This window comes from Ictalurus furcatus, chromosome 7 (assembly GCF_023375685.1).
Source record: "Ictalurus furcatus strain D&B chromosome 7, Billie_1.0, whole genome shotgun sequence".
NCBI lineage: Eukaryota > Metazoa > Chordata > Actinopteri > Siluriformes > Ictaluridae > Ictalurus > Ictalurus furcatus.
In genome coordinates, this window is record NC_071261.1 from 23,478,936 (window position 1) to 23,495,536 (window position 16,601).

The following is a 16,601-nucleotide window of genomic DNA, read 5'->3' on the forward strand; positions in this document are numbered from 1 at the left end:
TCAGTGTAAACAGACCAAAGCGAAGACTTTTGAAAACGAAGGCGTGGCTTCACCCACATTCGCCCCCTGATTGGTTCTTCTGGATCATTTCGTATCCTTCCCTGATTCGTCACGCCCCTCCCATAAGACCATTACTTTACCTTCATCGTATACACAACAACATGGAGACTGGACCGCAAGCTTGGCTGGCTTTGTCGTCATTCTAAGCAGCCATTGTGCAGTTACATTCTGTATTTTATAATACTGCAGCTGCCTACATGCGCAAGAGGTGAGCTATGATTAGAGCAATCGGCACCAAATCTCATTTCAAGCGGTGTAAGCCCTACATGGAGCGCCGGTTTGGATTAGCGACCAACTTTCTGTTTACACTTGTATGTGCATGCCCAGTGTGCATGAATGGTCATGTGACATGCGTATTCGGTCGTGTAGTGTGGACGGAGATCGTTTCTGTGACACGGCAGAAACGCCAGTGTGGACGAGGATCGTTTTCATTTTAAAACTAAAACGCACTAGTGTAAACAGGGCCAAAGAGAAGCTTCAGACACACCACGCCGTGGTATCACACCAGTGAGAGCTTAGCCATGTTTAATAAAATCACAATGTGTCATTATTAAGTTTCAATTATTGGACTTTCACAATGTTGAATGTTTTAATCAATTGAAAATGGAAACCTGAAACAAACAGTCAGGCAATGCTGTATCAAAAATGTATCGTATCAATACACCACCATATCGAATTTGAATTTTGCGTATCGTTACACCCTTATAAGGAACATTTAATGTGTATGCTGAGAAAGAACATAAATTACAAAATAGGTCACCTACAATGTGATGCATATGGGTACTAATTTGGCACAGTTCCTATCTTTCAATCAGTATAAAAGCATACACAGACAGACATCATTTTTGCGCAGCAGTTGAGCAATCCTGAGATAAAGACCGGCTCATTCAGATAGCAGCTGCCCTCTGAGGTGCTCCGTTTTAGCCAAATTTCACAGCAGTATTGCGTATCCGTCACATGATTTTCATTCTGTTTTCTGAGTTCTATGAAAGTTGCGGCAAACACAGCAGGCCAAACTGTAAATGTAACTGAGACATACTGGATGTTTACCAGTATAAGCGAGTTGCTTATTTTATAGCCGGCTATGTGAAATGTCCCATAAGTGTCAAGCTGAAAATTACGACATTACTAAATGGTCAATTCTGAAATGCGACACCGCTCGAGGTTCCTTTTCATTTAAAATGCTGCCCAGCAGTCAAGTCTGTTCAAACGTGCAGCTACTACCTTCAAAAATGAATGTAGCTAGTATGCGATCAGAGCTAAGAAAGAAAGAGAGATACTGTACAACTTCTGTCAGATACATTTGTTTTTGTATGATGGCAGGAAGCAGTCTTTCAAAATGTCAGGCCTTCATATAGAATAAGAAGTCAGACAAGTTGTCACTCATTCAATTATCATCGAGAGAGAGAGAGAGACAGAGGGAGGGAGATTTACTCACTTTCACACATTTAACGTCAGGTGATAAGTCAGAACACTTTTACTATAAATACATCTCTGGAATTCTCTCTCTCTCTCACACACACACCCCTTATTGTTAATCCTTAACGAACATCACGTCTCACCTGTCAGCTGCGGTTTCATTTGCTCTTTCTCACTACTCTCTCTCTCACTTGCTCTAGTGCACGAGTTAAGCGAGGGCAGCCGATGGACACTTCTGCTTTTCAGGAATAAAGATGAAAGGAAAAAAAAGTTTTCCATGAAAACAGAAAAAGAGAGACCCAAACATCATGTGAGCAAGTAAAATAAATCCTTGGGAACAGTTCAGATGGCCGTGCGTTCCAGATAGCCCTTTATAACGCGTGTGTGAGGCAGAGAGTGTGCTGCACTTCCCAAATCTAGAGATGCATTGCACCTCAGACTATTTTTAACCTGCAGCATGGGAAGTGCCAGGAGTGTGCTGGAACACGTGCAAAACTTCACCGGCATCTCGCCTTCATTTATGCTCGAGCAAAAAAGCAAAAAGCGAAATCGAACCTGATTAACATAACAGTTTTCCAAATATTAAACTTCTAAAACATTGTAAAGATTGTGTGAGAGAGATGAGATGTACCAGGTGGTCTTATGTAACAGGAGCTGCATCGCTTTAGAGGAACTGATCAATCCTATTGTAGTCAAAATCCCAGTGCCCTCACTGCACCTCTTCTCTACTTCTTTACCCCTCATAGAAGTTTATTAAAGGTTTACCTCATGGTTCATTAAACTCTGATTTTGGTCTGATATTTAATGATAACTACTGTATAGTTACTAAATGTTAAACCATGATTCTACTATATTTTACTATATTGTACTTTGTGGTAACGAAATTAAACGTGTTTTATTTATTAAGTTATGATACTTGCCAGGGTAGCTTAACGTAACTATGATTGCTACTCTATATACAATGACATTACCATGGTTGATATGATAAAGGTTTAGCTATGATAGCTATGGACTTGTATGACAGACACTCCACATAAACTGATTAAAAAATGTGTGTGATTACTGCCAATGGTGAAGTTTTCTGTGAGAAGACATTTATTTATCATTTTTTGGAAGGAGTCTCCAGTGTTAGCGCTTTGTAACGATCAGAGATGCTGTAAGTTACTGTAAAGCTGTAAATCCTCCGACATGGAAAAGTCTTCAGGACAGAAGGCTTGCTAGTTTCGCAGTAGCACTTGGAGAAGCATTTTTTTCCTTATTACTTTTATGAGAGTGGAAAAAAAAAAGAAGAGAGGCTGGTAATTAAATGACTGTTTATAGCTGCTATAATATAAGTGATAGAAGGAACTAGTGTTTCACATCATCTTTCTAAACATTATAAATGGATAAATGTATGACGTGCTTTAGTAAATAAAATAACGCAATCGTTGGCAAATTGCTGTGGTAACTTTGGGACATGCTGTTATTGGAAAACAACAGGGTGGTGACATTTACTCGACTTCACCTTCACACCTTGTCATTGATTGCTTTTCTGTAACACCACACCTAGTTGTGTCGGGGTGCAGCTGGTGTTCCAGTTCATCTCAAAGGTGTTCAGTGGGGTTGAGATCAGGGCTCTGTGCAGGACACTTGAGTTCTTCCACTACAAACTTAGCAAACCATGGCTTCATGGAGCTCGCTTTGTGCACAGGGACATTGTCATACTGGAACAGGTTTTGGCTCCTTAGTCCCAGTGAAGGGAAATTGTAATTCTACAGCATACAAAGGCATAATATACAATTAAGTGCTGCCAAATTTGTGGAAACAGTTTGGGGAAGACCTTCCACTCATCATTATGAGCTACAACATGACTTCTCTGAAGGTTAAACACCATTGATACACTTTCCTGCTCCTGCATAGCTACCCTCTGGCAGAAACACAATGTACCACGCCTGATCTAGCTAATCAAGGTCTTCAGGAGCAACTGCATACTGAAAAGAGTACATGGGAAGGGTTGGGCATTGGACTGGATTTGGCCGGCTTTCCTCTCAAATCCGCCTTTTTGTTTAAAACTGTGCGACTTACATATGTTATTGACTGACAATTTTCATGCAAAATTATTTCCCATATTTAGAACAGCTTATGACAAATGTGGCACCATTTTTTAAACAGCTTTTGTGATTTGACTGCCTCTGCCAGAAAGTTGAAAATGGGCCATTGTTGGATCTTCCAGCAGGAAAATTTGATCCAAAACTGGAGAACAGCGGTAGCTTCGTGGTTAAGACATCGGACTACTGATCGGAAGGTCGTGAGTTCAAATCCCAGCACTACTAAGCTGGCTTCTAAAATGGTGAGAAGTCGCTGAGAAATTGGATAAGGGCGTCTGCCAAATGCCATAAATGTAAATCAACATATAAAAGCATAAATATAAAAACAATAAAGCATGACTTGAAACCCATAGAAAACCTGTGGGGTGAACTGAAGCTGTTATCTTGGCAAAGGGAGGTAGCACAAAGTATTAACTAAAAGGGTGCCAATAATTGTTGCACACCTTAAAAATTATTTATATATATATATATATATATATATATATATATATATATATATATATATATATATATATATATTTTTTTTTTTTTAGATAAACCTGTGTTTTGTCTGCAATTGTTTGATATCCATGAGTGCAGAGTATTTTTGTGAATTAGTTTAACAAAAGATTAAAAGGTTAAACAATAAAGACAGCCTTCTTTGCTCTTATTTACCAAGGGTGCCAATATTAGTGGAAGGCACTGTATATAAGGACACAGGCTGTAAAAGGGGGAACTGGGTATCAAGAGAATGACTGAGGGGACACTGCCTACGTGACACCCTGTGCATACCCAATATGGACCCTAATATGCCCTCCCCCAAAACTCACACAAAAGCCCTAACCTTTATTTTCTGCTTCACATTCACTCAAAGGCACATGCATGCAGCACACAGCAGAGGTACCCTCCCTGTGTACATATATATGTACAAAAAAAACACACCATATACATTTCAAAGAGTACACACACGCAGGCACACACACACACACACACACACACAAACTATCTCAGAGACGAATGCACCAAAAAGCAGCATAAAATATTCAGTGAATTTTCTAACATGTGCTCTGTATGTGTAGAAATGTTAAAAAAAAAAAGAGAGGATGAGGGAGGGGGAGATGAAGTCAATGAGGGAAAGGGAGAGCAAGAGCACGCGAGAGAGAGAGAGAGAGCGAGAAAAAATCCAGCTGACTTCTTTCCAAGAAACTCCCCTTAGCAACAGCCCTAACACACACTGTGCCCTATTGGACAGCTGACAGCACGCATCACCAACCCATGCTGGACTCCTCAACCAATCAGACACCGGTATGGCTCTCAGCTACAGAGGGAGCTGGGCTTTCATGATTCCATGTTCACCATGGCAACTAAAGCCTGGTCCTGGCCTAGAGGTGGCCTGTGAAGAAAACACACTCACCCACTACTGCGAGGATATATGGTTAAGCCTACAGTGTGTTTTGGACCGAATTCAAGAACAGATGCGAACACACAACAAAAGCACAAATAAATAAATAAATAAATAGATAGATAGATAGATAGATAAATCACACCCATACACATCACACCGGGCCAAGATCAAGGCACACGGCCTCAGCAATTCACAAAGCTAATGGGACTAAACTACAGGGCACATTCCTTTGCTAAACCACACTGAACAACTCTGATGCAGTCAAATTAGGGTAAGGAGTAATGTGTGACGCCACTGGGTCTCCAGTCGATCAACTCTGTGGTTTAGCACTGTGGTAACCCACAGCAGGCCTCAGAAACTCAAACATCTGGACACATAAGACTGTGTGTGGTGATGGTGGTGGTTCCCCATGCTGAGCTGGTTCACCCTGATGTCATACATACTGCTTCACTGCCTGAACGCACCCGATTTGTTATCTACACCTGTGCTGCTTACACACGGTCACATGGCATCAGCAGGCTGTCATACTTGTGTGCCAGATTAAAATGATGTAAATATTTTTAACTGTTTAAAACTTAGGGTTTCACTGCAGTATGTTCGCTAAACATAAAACAAGCATTCATGTAAAAGTAGTCAGTTCTAACCAACATTTGACAAAAAGTAGCAAACTCTCTAGAGAAAGCCAGAAGTCAGGCAAGCAAGACTAGCAAGACGACCTACATAAGGTAGGTTTGTCATTAGAGACTGCAAACATAAATAGTTAATTAGTGATCTAATTTGTTAGTTAGTTACATGAAAATATCTATTTATCTACCCGAGATAGCAATATAGCACAATACTTTAACTTGGAAACATTCTCAAAAGTAAATGTATAAAACTTGCTAGTGGTAATATAAAGAGCACATCTGTTGTACCATTAGTATGTATCTTACACCTAAAATGTGAATACAGTCTACATTTAAAAATAAACTGAGGTATGTCATTGGACCTTAGAGACCAATGATATACCTTTAATTAGCTTGACGAATGCTTTAAGAATACACTTGACCGTCCTAGGTAAAGATATACAATATGGCCAAAAGTTTGTGGACACCTGATCATACGTGAGTCTTCCCCAAACTGTTTCCACAATTGGAAGCACACAATTGTCTAGAATGTCTTTGCATGCTGTAGAGTTACAATTTCCCTTCAGTGGAACTAAGAGGCCCAGACCTGTTCCAGCATGACGATGCCCCTGTGCACAAAGCGAGCTCCAGGAAGACATGGTTTGCTAAGGGTGGAGTGGAAGAACTCAAGTGGCCTGCACAGAGCGGAGTCCTGACCTCAACCCCACCGAACACCTTTGGGATGAACTGGAACGCCAGCTATGCCGAAGGCCTCCTCATCTGACCTCAGTATCCCACCAGCCACGCTTCAAAATCTAGTGGAGGTTATTATAGAAGAAATGGAATGAGGAAGTGGAGGTGGACACAGTCGCACGTTTCTCCATCGTTAGGCACGAATCCAAAATGTCCCTAGATCGCCGATGTAACATTTGGTTTCCCAGCAAGATCCATCGCAGCGGCAGAACCCGAAGCGAAACTGCAGCATTCGCCTGACTGGATTTTGCCACGCTCAAACAAACCTGTGCCAAACTAACAGACAACATCATATAAGGCGTTGGATTATGATTACGTAATGTGTGTATTAATATAAAATCTCCCGCTGCATGGTAGGCTATAAATACAAATTAATATCGCAACTATTATTATTATTATTACAAATGTATACAAAATGCTGTACTTTATACTCGTCATAGTGCCCACTCAAGCAGAAACATTAACGTGGTGTGTGATGTGACACTACCGCAGGTGGCACTCCACCGCCGTGGTGGGGAACTACCACCGCAGTGGAGCGGTTGTCATAGCCACCGTCACAGCGCTAGCTATCGGAGTAAAAATAATACAGAACATTTGGCCACATTGTGTCCGAAATGGCACCAAATATTATTAAATATTATTTCTTGTTTCTGGTACCGTTGTATAAAAGCAATATTGCACTTGAAATTGTGTGATTATAGTGACTACTGGCAAGGCTGTGATTAATTATCGTACTCGCCCGAGGGATAAATCACAGCCGTGCCGATATTCAGTACATCTGCACTCCTTCTCATGCGATTTTGCAATTATCGCACTTTCTTAAAATGTTCATATTAAACCTATACATAGTTACTCATAGTCAGAAAGCACTTTATTGAAGCTTCAGGCTGCATTGAATGGAAGCCATCCTAGCCATTATGAACTAAATGAATGAATCGTGTGCAGTACGAGTTGAAAAGTGTGACTTGCACAATAGACTAAACGAATACAGCAGCTCAAGTTACAGCTTAGAGGTAAACCCCCTCACCTCTACCTGACCTCTAAATCTGTGCACTTTTAAGGCTAGATTTTCAGTGATTTCTCATTGATCACTGTGGGATGGATGAGTGTCTCAGATTGACCAACATAAAGCTGTAAACCCTGCCATCCAGGACAAGCTGAAGTCACATTTTGCCACACACATCTATTTAGTTGTTTAGTTTAAAATTATGCTTTAAAATAATAAAATAAAATTACACTGAAATGGAGTTGCTCTTTAATATCCACTTCACATTTGAGTACCTTATACAGTACATAAAGTACTCAAAGAGGAAAGCACAAAGAGTAACATGTACTGCATGGCTGTGTTTACGGCACATTCGGGTGAAATTTTACACCGTTGCATCAGAAATTACAGCATCATCTCATCCAAACATCCAGCACAGGCTTTGCAAATGAGCAAGCATCTGAATGATCCTTTGTGTGTATGGATATTGTCCTGATACACCCTTGCATGCACCCAGCTGTACACACACGCATGAAGGATATAATGCACAGAGACAATTTGAACAACAGAGGGACTGTGAAAATCTGAGAAAAGGGTTTTAGCCTTAAGCCTATTACTGACTCTTATCTGAGAGAAACATGAAGAGGTGCAGACATCTATACAAAAAAAAATTAAATAAATAAAAACAGAACGCGAGAGCACGCGAGAGAGTGTTCTTTGTTCTTGGGCTTGGAGAGGAGATGAGTTACAGTCTCTCAGTATCTCTCCAGAAAACAAAGGCACTTTAGAAAGGACTTCTCAAAGCACAAATGACTCCAGTTCCACAGTCACGTGAAGTGTGCGCATGTGTGTGTGTGTGTGTGTGTGTGTGCGCGCGTGCGTGTATAAAGTGTGTCTGTTTGCACATGGAAGTGACCCATCCATCACAATCCCTCACATTGTCTACACATGATGGAGACAAAGAGGGAGGTGTATGCGTGTGTGTGTGTGTGTGTGTGTGTGTGTGTGTGTGTGTGTGTGTGAGTGAATGCATGTCATTCATCTCCACTCACCCAAACCATTTTAAAGACCATCAAAATTAACAGCAGGTAATTAAAAGTAACTGCAGCTTGTCTCTTGGGATTTGGGCAACTGGGCCACTCTTTGGTAGCTAATTAACTCCTACATTAATTACCTTCTCAATGTGGAGTTAGATCACATATGGGCACTTAGGTTTTTGTAGGAAGTATAACAAAAGGTGGCACGGGTGATGTATTTGCTAAAGAGCAATTGAGCTTAATGAATAGTTCCCTTTAATGCACATGCTCTCACACACTGAGTCATTGTAAATAGAGTCAGTGTATGAATACTAGATGAGGTACATAAAGCTATATACATATGGCTTAGTGGTTTGCATGTTCTCCCCGTGCTGCGGGGGTTTCCTCCGGGTACTCCAGTCTCCTCCACCAGTCCAAAGACATGCATGGTAGGCTGATTGGCATGTCCAAAGTCTCCGTAGTGTATGAATGGGTGTGTGAGTGTGTATGTGATTGTGCCCTGCGATGGATTGGCACCCCGCCTCGTGCCCCATGAATCCTGGGATAGGCTCCAGGTTCCCCGTGACCCTGAAGGATAAACAGTATAGAAGATGGATGGATGGATGTATTCTAGTGCGCACTAACTCAGAAACATAACCACCAAGCCAACTCTGCACAAGTTTCAAACTTTGCCGCCTAGAGTTAAAGAACTAAATGAGTTTTGTTCAAGTCTAAAAAAGTCTAAGCGTTAAAAAAGACAAAATTCTAACTACTTGATCATAAAAAGACATACTAGTATGCATTCTGTTTCGGGATTTCAGTATCTTCCTTCCTGACCTGACTTTTAGTAGTAAACATTTTAATTATTTTGGCCATTTTGTCTTTTCTCTTAAAATTGTGTGATTGCATTTCTGCTGCGATTGAAGACAAACCGAGGTCTACAGCTGTTACTTTTTTAAAACCACACGGTTGCGCAATATTGTCTAGCAGCTAAATGTTAATTCTTGGAAACCTTGTAGACCTACTGATTGGCTAGAACGTCAATTATGTCATTATGACTTAAACCCGAAAATAACTCAGACCCCAACAGTATCAAGAAAATTCTGGCTTAATTAAAGCTACGTGTGTGTGTGTGTGTGTGTGTGTGTGTGTGTGTGTATGCGTACACACATGCGTATGTGTCATGTCCTCGAGCTAGAACTAGAAGTTTTAAATACCATTTGTATTCTATTAACCCATACAATAAATAAATTGACACTTCACGTGTTGGTGCCACAATAAAAAAAAATCATTAGACAAAAAAAAATAAAAATAAAATAAATCATAGAAGCTCCTACACTTAGTGTAATGAACAGGCAAATTTAAATCGCTCCCCGTCACACACACGTTGCATATCAGAAACTGATGAGCTCTTGACTAAAGCAAATACTTTTTATTTATATATTCAGCATAGCAACTCATTTAAAAGGTACGAAGTGCTGCTGTGGTATCTGCTGATTTGACATCACTTTACTGAACTTGGTAATTACGAGTTGCCACCTCTACTCGAAAGCAGCATAATACTAACAAAGAGTTGAACCAATGCCCTCTTTGTTTGCTGAAAGTGAAAACGCCACAGTTTTTGCACTGTGACCAGTCTGTACACTCACATTAATTCCACCGTCTTAATTACATAAAAAAACTTGTCAAGGGGTTTCGATATGAAGAAACAAAACTGTAATGCTCCACTAGTTTCTATACGACTTACACGCTCATTATAGTGCCCGACGATCTCCAGCACACACTTCCACACACTAAAGCACTCAGTATTATTATATTGCATACCATAGTACAATGTGTGCTTGACAGTTCACACTCACAAACACAAACTCTCTCTCGCTCCCTGAGACATGTTCAACGCTGATGTTTGGCTTTTGTATTGGGGACAAAACCTTCCAGACAGACCCCTTGCTGCACCCCCAAACACACACACACACACACAACTTAGGAAAGGCTTATTACACATGTCACTTTGCCAACGATCAGTTATTCAAAGCACAGACCGACTAGAGGTTAATGAGTTCTTATAGAGAAAGAGAAAGAGCGAGGGACAGACAGACACAGAGAGTGTGTGTGAGAGAGAGAGATGGCAGGCCATGATTGATTCCACTGGGTGAAGCAGCATCTGGGTAATGTCTGTGTGCACAGGGGTGAGGCAGGGGACACAGTGTATGTGTGTATGTATGTGTGTGTGTGTGTGTGTGTGTGTGTGTGAGTGAAAGACAGAGGGAATGTGAAGTGTGTAATTACAGTGTCACGCTGTTCAGTGTTTGTCCACATAACCTTAACACATTGCAAATCTTGGCAGTGCTTTCGAGATGCTCTACTCTTCGGATCGTTTCACACATCCCGATCCCCGACCCTGTCCTCCATCTTATGTGCGGTTCCTCCATATTCATTCATTCGCTCTCCCTGCAATGGCCCCTCACACACACAAAAGCCTGGTGCAACAAAGAGCTGAGGGCAATGACCCAAACCGGAGAAGGAGAGAGAGGGTGATTAGCTCACTCTTTTGGTGAAAAGGGGGAGGGGACACAATAAAGCGGAAGGTTCGGGTTTTTGATGAGCTTCTTTCTGGCACTTTTTGGTATTTTTCGGACAAAACACTAACATGTTGTGTAACAGATCAACATGCGGTGTATTTTTCCTGCCTACAGAATTTCCAGACTTTTACCGCTGTATTTTATTTAAATACACATGCACAAGTATATATGTTTGTTCGTTTTGTCTACATAAAGCACGTTCCGTTACGTTCATGGATAAACTGTGCAATAGAAACAAACTTGCCCCGCATTAACAAATAAACACACAAAACTATTTCATTCATCTTCCTTTCACTGCCTCGCTAAATGATGGCTTGCACCTGTGCCCTCCTCTGGTTGTTCTCTCCATCCTTCACGCTTTCTTTCTCTCTGCATTCTCTCTTTGCTCTCTCTCTTATCCAACATGAGCCACATCAGTCACAGCTTACTTCCTCTGCAAACACACACAAACAACCAAAAATATGAAACAAATGAACTATAAGCTAATCAAATAATACAGAAAGTGAAGTAGTCCATCATCCTGCCATGACTGCAGCATTAGTAGAGAGCAAAACATTTTACTCTACCGCATTTATTTATTAAATTATATAAAGAAGGTTCATGCTATCTAAAATGAAACAAGGTACTGTCTCAGACAACAAGGTCATCTTTAATAGGTGTTCACTTGGCACTTACCTTCAACAGGTTCAAGTTTTACCCAGCTTTACAGTTTTTTTTTTGTCTCTCTTAAGCTGATTCTTTGGCAAATCCAGAGCCTTGCCTCTGTTTGGGGTATTTTGGCACCTCATTACATTTACATTTGTGGCATTTGGCAGACGCCCTTATCCAGAGCGACTTACATTTATCTCATTTATACAACAGAGCAGTGGAGGGTTAAGGGACTTGCTCAAGGGCCCAGCAGTGGAAGCTTGGCAGTGCTGGGATTTGACCTTACGACCTTCTGATAAGTAGTTCAACGTCTTAATCACTGAGCTCCCACTGGCCCCAGTGTACCGCAGTGTAACGGACATCCTTTTCTTTTTCTTTTTATGTTATACGGTCCCCTCTGAAAGTATTGGAACAGCAATTCTCTGGTTTTTGCTATATACCGGAGACGTTTTTGTTCGAGTTCTAAAGATGAATCCGAGACGACAGTTTTCATTTCTTGACGTTTACACATCTACCGGTGTTAAATGACTTAAATAATGGTTTGTTGAGCACAACCCATTTTCAAGTGATCAAAAATACTGGAACCTGCTGCCCAGGAGTGCCCTGTTAGATTGATTGTTTAAACAAGTAATCACTCTGAATATCTAGATCGGTTTGAGCCCTGGGTTTCATTTTTGAAGACTACATTTGTCGTTAAAAAGGATAAACCAACACAAAGACCAGACAGCTGCCTATAGGAGAAAAGCAAGCCATTCTGAAGCGGAGAAAGGATGGAAAATCGATCGGAGCCGTTGCACAAGCACTGGGCATAGCTAGTACAACAATTTGCAACACCCTGTAAAGGCAAGAAACCACTGGTGTAGTAACAACCAGACAGTGAACAGGTTGGCCAAGGAAAACAACAGCAGTTCATGACAGAAACATCGTGAGTGCTAGTGCTGGGAGATATTGCAAAAAAATAAACCTAACAGCAAATCAATTTTATCAACTTTATGAACGATTCTCAATCACAAGTAATTTGTTTTGTTCTTATATAATGCAATTAAAAAATTATGCAATTTAGTTTTTTTATTTATTAGAATGGATTAGAAAATGTACAGTGCCCTCCACTAATATTGGCACCCTTGGTAAATATGAGCAAAGAAGCCTGTGAGAAATTTGTCTTTATGGTTTAACAAAGATTGGGGGTTTTTTTTTTTTTTTTTTGATAAACCTGAGTTTTGTTTGCAATTGTTTGATAACCTTGAGAGCAGAATATTTTTGTGAACAGTTTGAACAAAAGATCAAAAGTTTGAACAATGTAGACAATTTTTCACAGCCTTCTTTGCTCATATTTACCAAGGGTACCAATATTAGTGGAGGGCACTGTAGATGTGTGAAAACAGTAACAGCACCATCTATAGCAAACAGTGCTAACAACGGTTCTTTAAAATAAATCAAAACGGCATAGAACCGTTTGTGGAAACTGACATGGAAATGGACATAAACGTAGTGAATTCACATCATCAAAACTGAGAAGAGTCCTTACACACTTTGTACAGATAAACAGCGATTTTAAAATGTTTAAATGCTCTAAAGCAAAGACATTAATAAAAATACATTTAACTCTAATTTAAAAAAAAGACTGAAGTAATTAACAATCATTTCCTCACTGATGTTAGTGTGAACAGCGATCAGCGGAGTGAAGAGGTACCAATGTGGATGATGCTGATAATGAAAGTGAAAACTCATTTCTCATTGTAAACTTATAATTGTTTACAGTTTGTCAGGAATGTAAATTCGGTGAAAACAGGTGCTTGAAGAATCTTTCAGTGGAAGGAGAAACAGTGGCTCTGTTATGTTGTGGAATTATATTCGCATGATTTGGCTCCACTTATCCCCTTAGAGAAAAGCATCACTGCAAAGCAATATGAAGTTCTTCTATAATGAAACATTTCTATCCTGATGGGAGTGGTCTCTTTCAGGATGACCCCACCCCCTCCACACAACACCCACTGTATACTTTAACGAGTACGTAAAGAGTATAAGTCCTATATTAGATCACTAGATCTCCACTCAACTGAACACCTACGGGACAGCACTCTCCACCACCATCATTAAAACAACAAATGAGGGAATATCTTTTTGGAAGAATGGTGTTCATCCCTCCAGTACACTTCTGGAGACTTCCAGAGACTCCTATCACACGTTTTGACCGGTGAGAGCGTTCACAGCTCCAGACACCTTTGGCTAAAAGCCCCTGCTACTCCCAGCTAATGTTAGCCCCACTTTACCCTGTGCTGGGGTTATTTCACAAATTGAATTTTGATTTAATTACATTTTTTTGCCTTTAGGAATATGAGACACATCTTCAATCTCCATGAATGTTATTACAATGCGCTATTCCAGAAACTGTTGCCATCCCACAGAGTAGCGATAACCCTATTACTTCCATGGTCTTGTTCATTTACATTTACGTTTATGTCATTAAGTAGACGCCCGTATCCAGCGTGACTTACAGAAGTACTTTGCTGTCTCTATCAAATAGAGTGCTGCAGGGATGACTATTTTTGTACGCCAACCCGGAAGTTAACATCATGCTGGTTCCAGCAACAAAAAGCCAATAGGATTTTTCCGTTGCAAAACGTGAAAATATCTTGAGCGCGTGTTAACTACAGACCTTATTTCAGGCTTTTAACCAAAAACCCATTTAAAAAAAAAAACCCCACACACTGACTACGGACTGATGGAACCGGAAGTGCTAAAATGCTAACTCACTTCTGGGTTTCAGGACACATTCTCTATACTCATCCTCACGCTAGCTCAGAAAAGATCCTCGTTATTCGGTCTCTCTCATCAGCAGCAGGCTGTAACTGGTGGTTTCATCATGCCTGTCGTGCACTGTCCAGGCTCTCTAATGATGATCTGTCTACCTTTCACGCCCTCTTTCTCTCTCACACACACATAGCAGGTGGATTAACTGCATGACTCCAACCTTCCTTTTGTCCTTCCGCCTTCCTTTCTCTCTCTCCTCACACAGTGGCATGATGTCCTCTCTCTCTCTCTCCACGCTGTGAGGAGGAGTGTGAAGGATGTACTCTTCTGCCTCTCTTCCTGTTCCTCCTCCTCCTCCTCCTCCCACAGTTGAATCTATCCAACATGTCTCTGTTCAGACAATTCAGAATCAAATCAGCTCTACATATGTGCTGCCAAAGAATTTCAAAAGGAATCAAACACAAGTGGAATTTATTACACAAACAGTTTCCTTTCACTTGTTTTCTCCCTATAACTGGCTCACAAAGATTTATCTTGCTACTTGTGCAGTATACATTCAAGGCTTCTTCGTTAACATGTGTGAGTGCATGAAAGTGACATCCAGCAGAATGTTGGTATGAAGATGGGACATGACTGATGACCTTGTCACGAACATTTACACCAGATCTCTATTTATAGAGACGTGATGCAAATGTACTTACCAGAAACATGACTATAACTCAATTTCTGTCTCCAACACACACACACACACACACACACACACACACACACACACCGCCCTGCCAATCCAATCTCCATAGACTCTAACCCTGAAAATATCATCCTCTACTCACCATTCTTCCTGTAATACACGTGCAATCCTCAGTGTGAATTTATATCTCATGTTGCAGGACTGAAGGATGAGCTAACTCATACCCATGACTCCCTGCACCATCACTTACTCTGACCATATATCATTTCCTGTTTTTCTAGGAAGGGATTCGAAATCCTAGCATCGAAGGGCATCAGGAGAGTTTGGGGTTGCACACTTCATCACATTTAAATGATTGAAGTTTAAGCCTTTTTCAACCAGATAACCTTGGGTAGTTTTACTTACTGCCTCTAATGCAGTCATTGTTGTTGTTGCAGAAATGAACGCAAACTCAGAGCAATATTCAGAACAGCTTCCAATTTTTCAAAAATTACCACAGATTTTTCCACAGATTTGGGTCATGTCACGCCCGCACAAAAAGCCCTCTTCGATTCATGTGTGCTGAACATGAGCACAGCTGAAACGTCTCATTTACAAACAAAAAACCCTGCGAAAGACCGTGCAAAACTATTTCGTGGCGATTGCATTTTCGCCAATTCTTTTTTTTTTAAAAAGCCGTAGTAAAAATCAAGCATTTTATGCCGCAACAATCACACGAATAAACATTTGGTGAAATCCTGAGACATGTGTGAGGCCAGATACAATCTTTGGTGTGTATTTAGCCTGATTCACTCTCTCTGTCCTTAAGCACTCCATTATGGTCGTACCTCACGTATCTCAGAAAGCAGCTACAGGGAGAAGGGGACAAGATGGCATCACTTTGAGCATTTCCCTAAAATATGCCTATGCACGTTCAGTTGTGTGTGCAGCGCTTTCTTTCAGAGTGAGTATTTTTGTTTCCAAGTTCCACGAGTATCCCTTTAAAAACAGTACTGCTATTGAACAAGGCGTCTTTCTGCTCACGTTCGCCGACTTGCTCTCCAAGACACACATGTACCATATCGGCCCCGTGCGATAACGACGTCATTCATTTCACGTACAGAGGAGTGTGAAAACGTGTGTGGCATGATAGAACTGAACAGTTCTGCTCTCTCAAAGAGTCTTTAAATCAGTCATTGCAGTAAAATCTCCGGTCTCTACCAAGGGAGTGTAATGGGTGATGATCACAACCATCAATGCAGAAAGAAAAACAGGGACACATTAAGCCAAGTTTAATCATCCATCATCATCATCTGTCATCGCGCTGTTTACAAGGCCAAAAACACCTGCTAAAACAAGCATCTGAGCTCTGGAACAAAAATGCAAACAAACCTACTGGACTGGCTTCATTCCAGCCAGCTTTAAAAAGAAAAACAACACAGGAACGCGATATAAATCACGGCTGAGCAAAAATCGTTTATGTCTTGAACAATTAAAGGAGCAGCTTGCAATTTTTATAGCTCTACTGCCTCAAAGGTGAACTGCAATTTCAATGAAAACATCAACAACCTTCACCTTCCCCTCACCTGACCTCAACTGTTCCCTCCCCTTCTGGTTAAACTACTCGTGTTGAGAGTT

General features: G+C 40.8%; 1 protein-coding gene across 1 annotated transcript in view; it reads right to left on the reverse strand.

Annotated features, from left to right (window-relative positions):
- Positions 1 to 16,601, reverse strand: part of kdm6ba (lysine (K)-specific demethylase 6B, a) — a 93,577-nt gene that overhangs the window by 69,072 nt on the left and 7,904 nt on the right. The window lies entirely within an intron of this gene.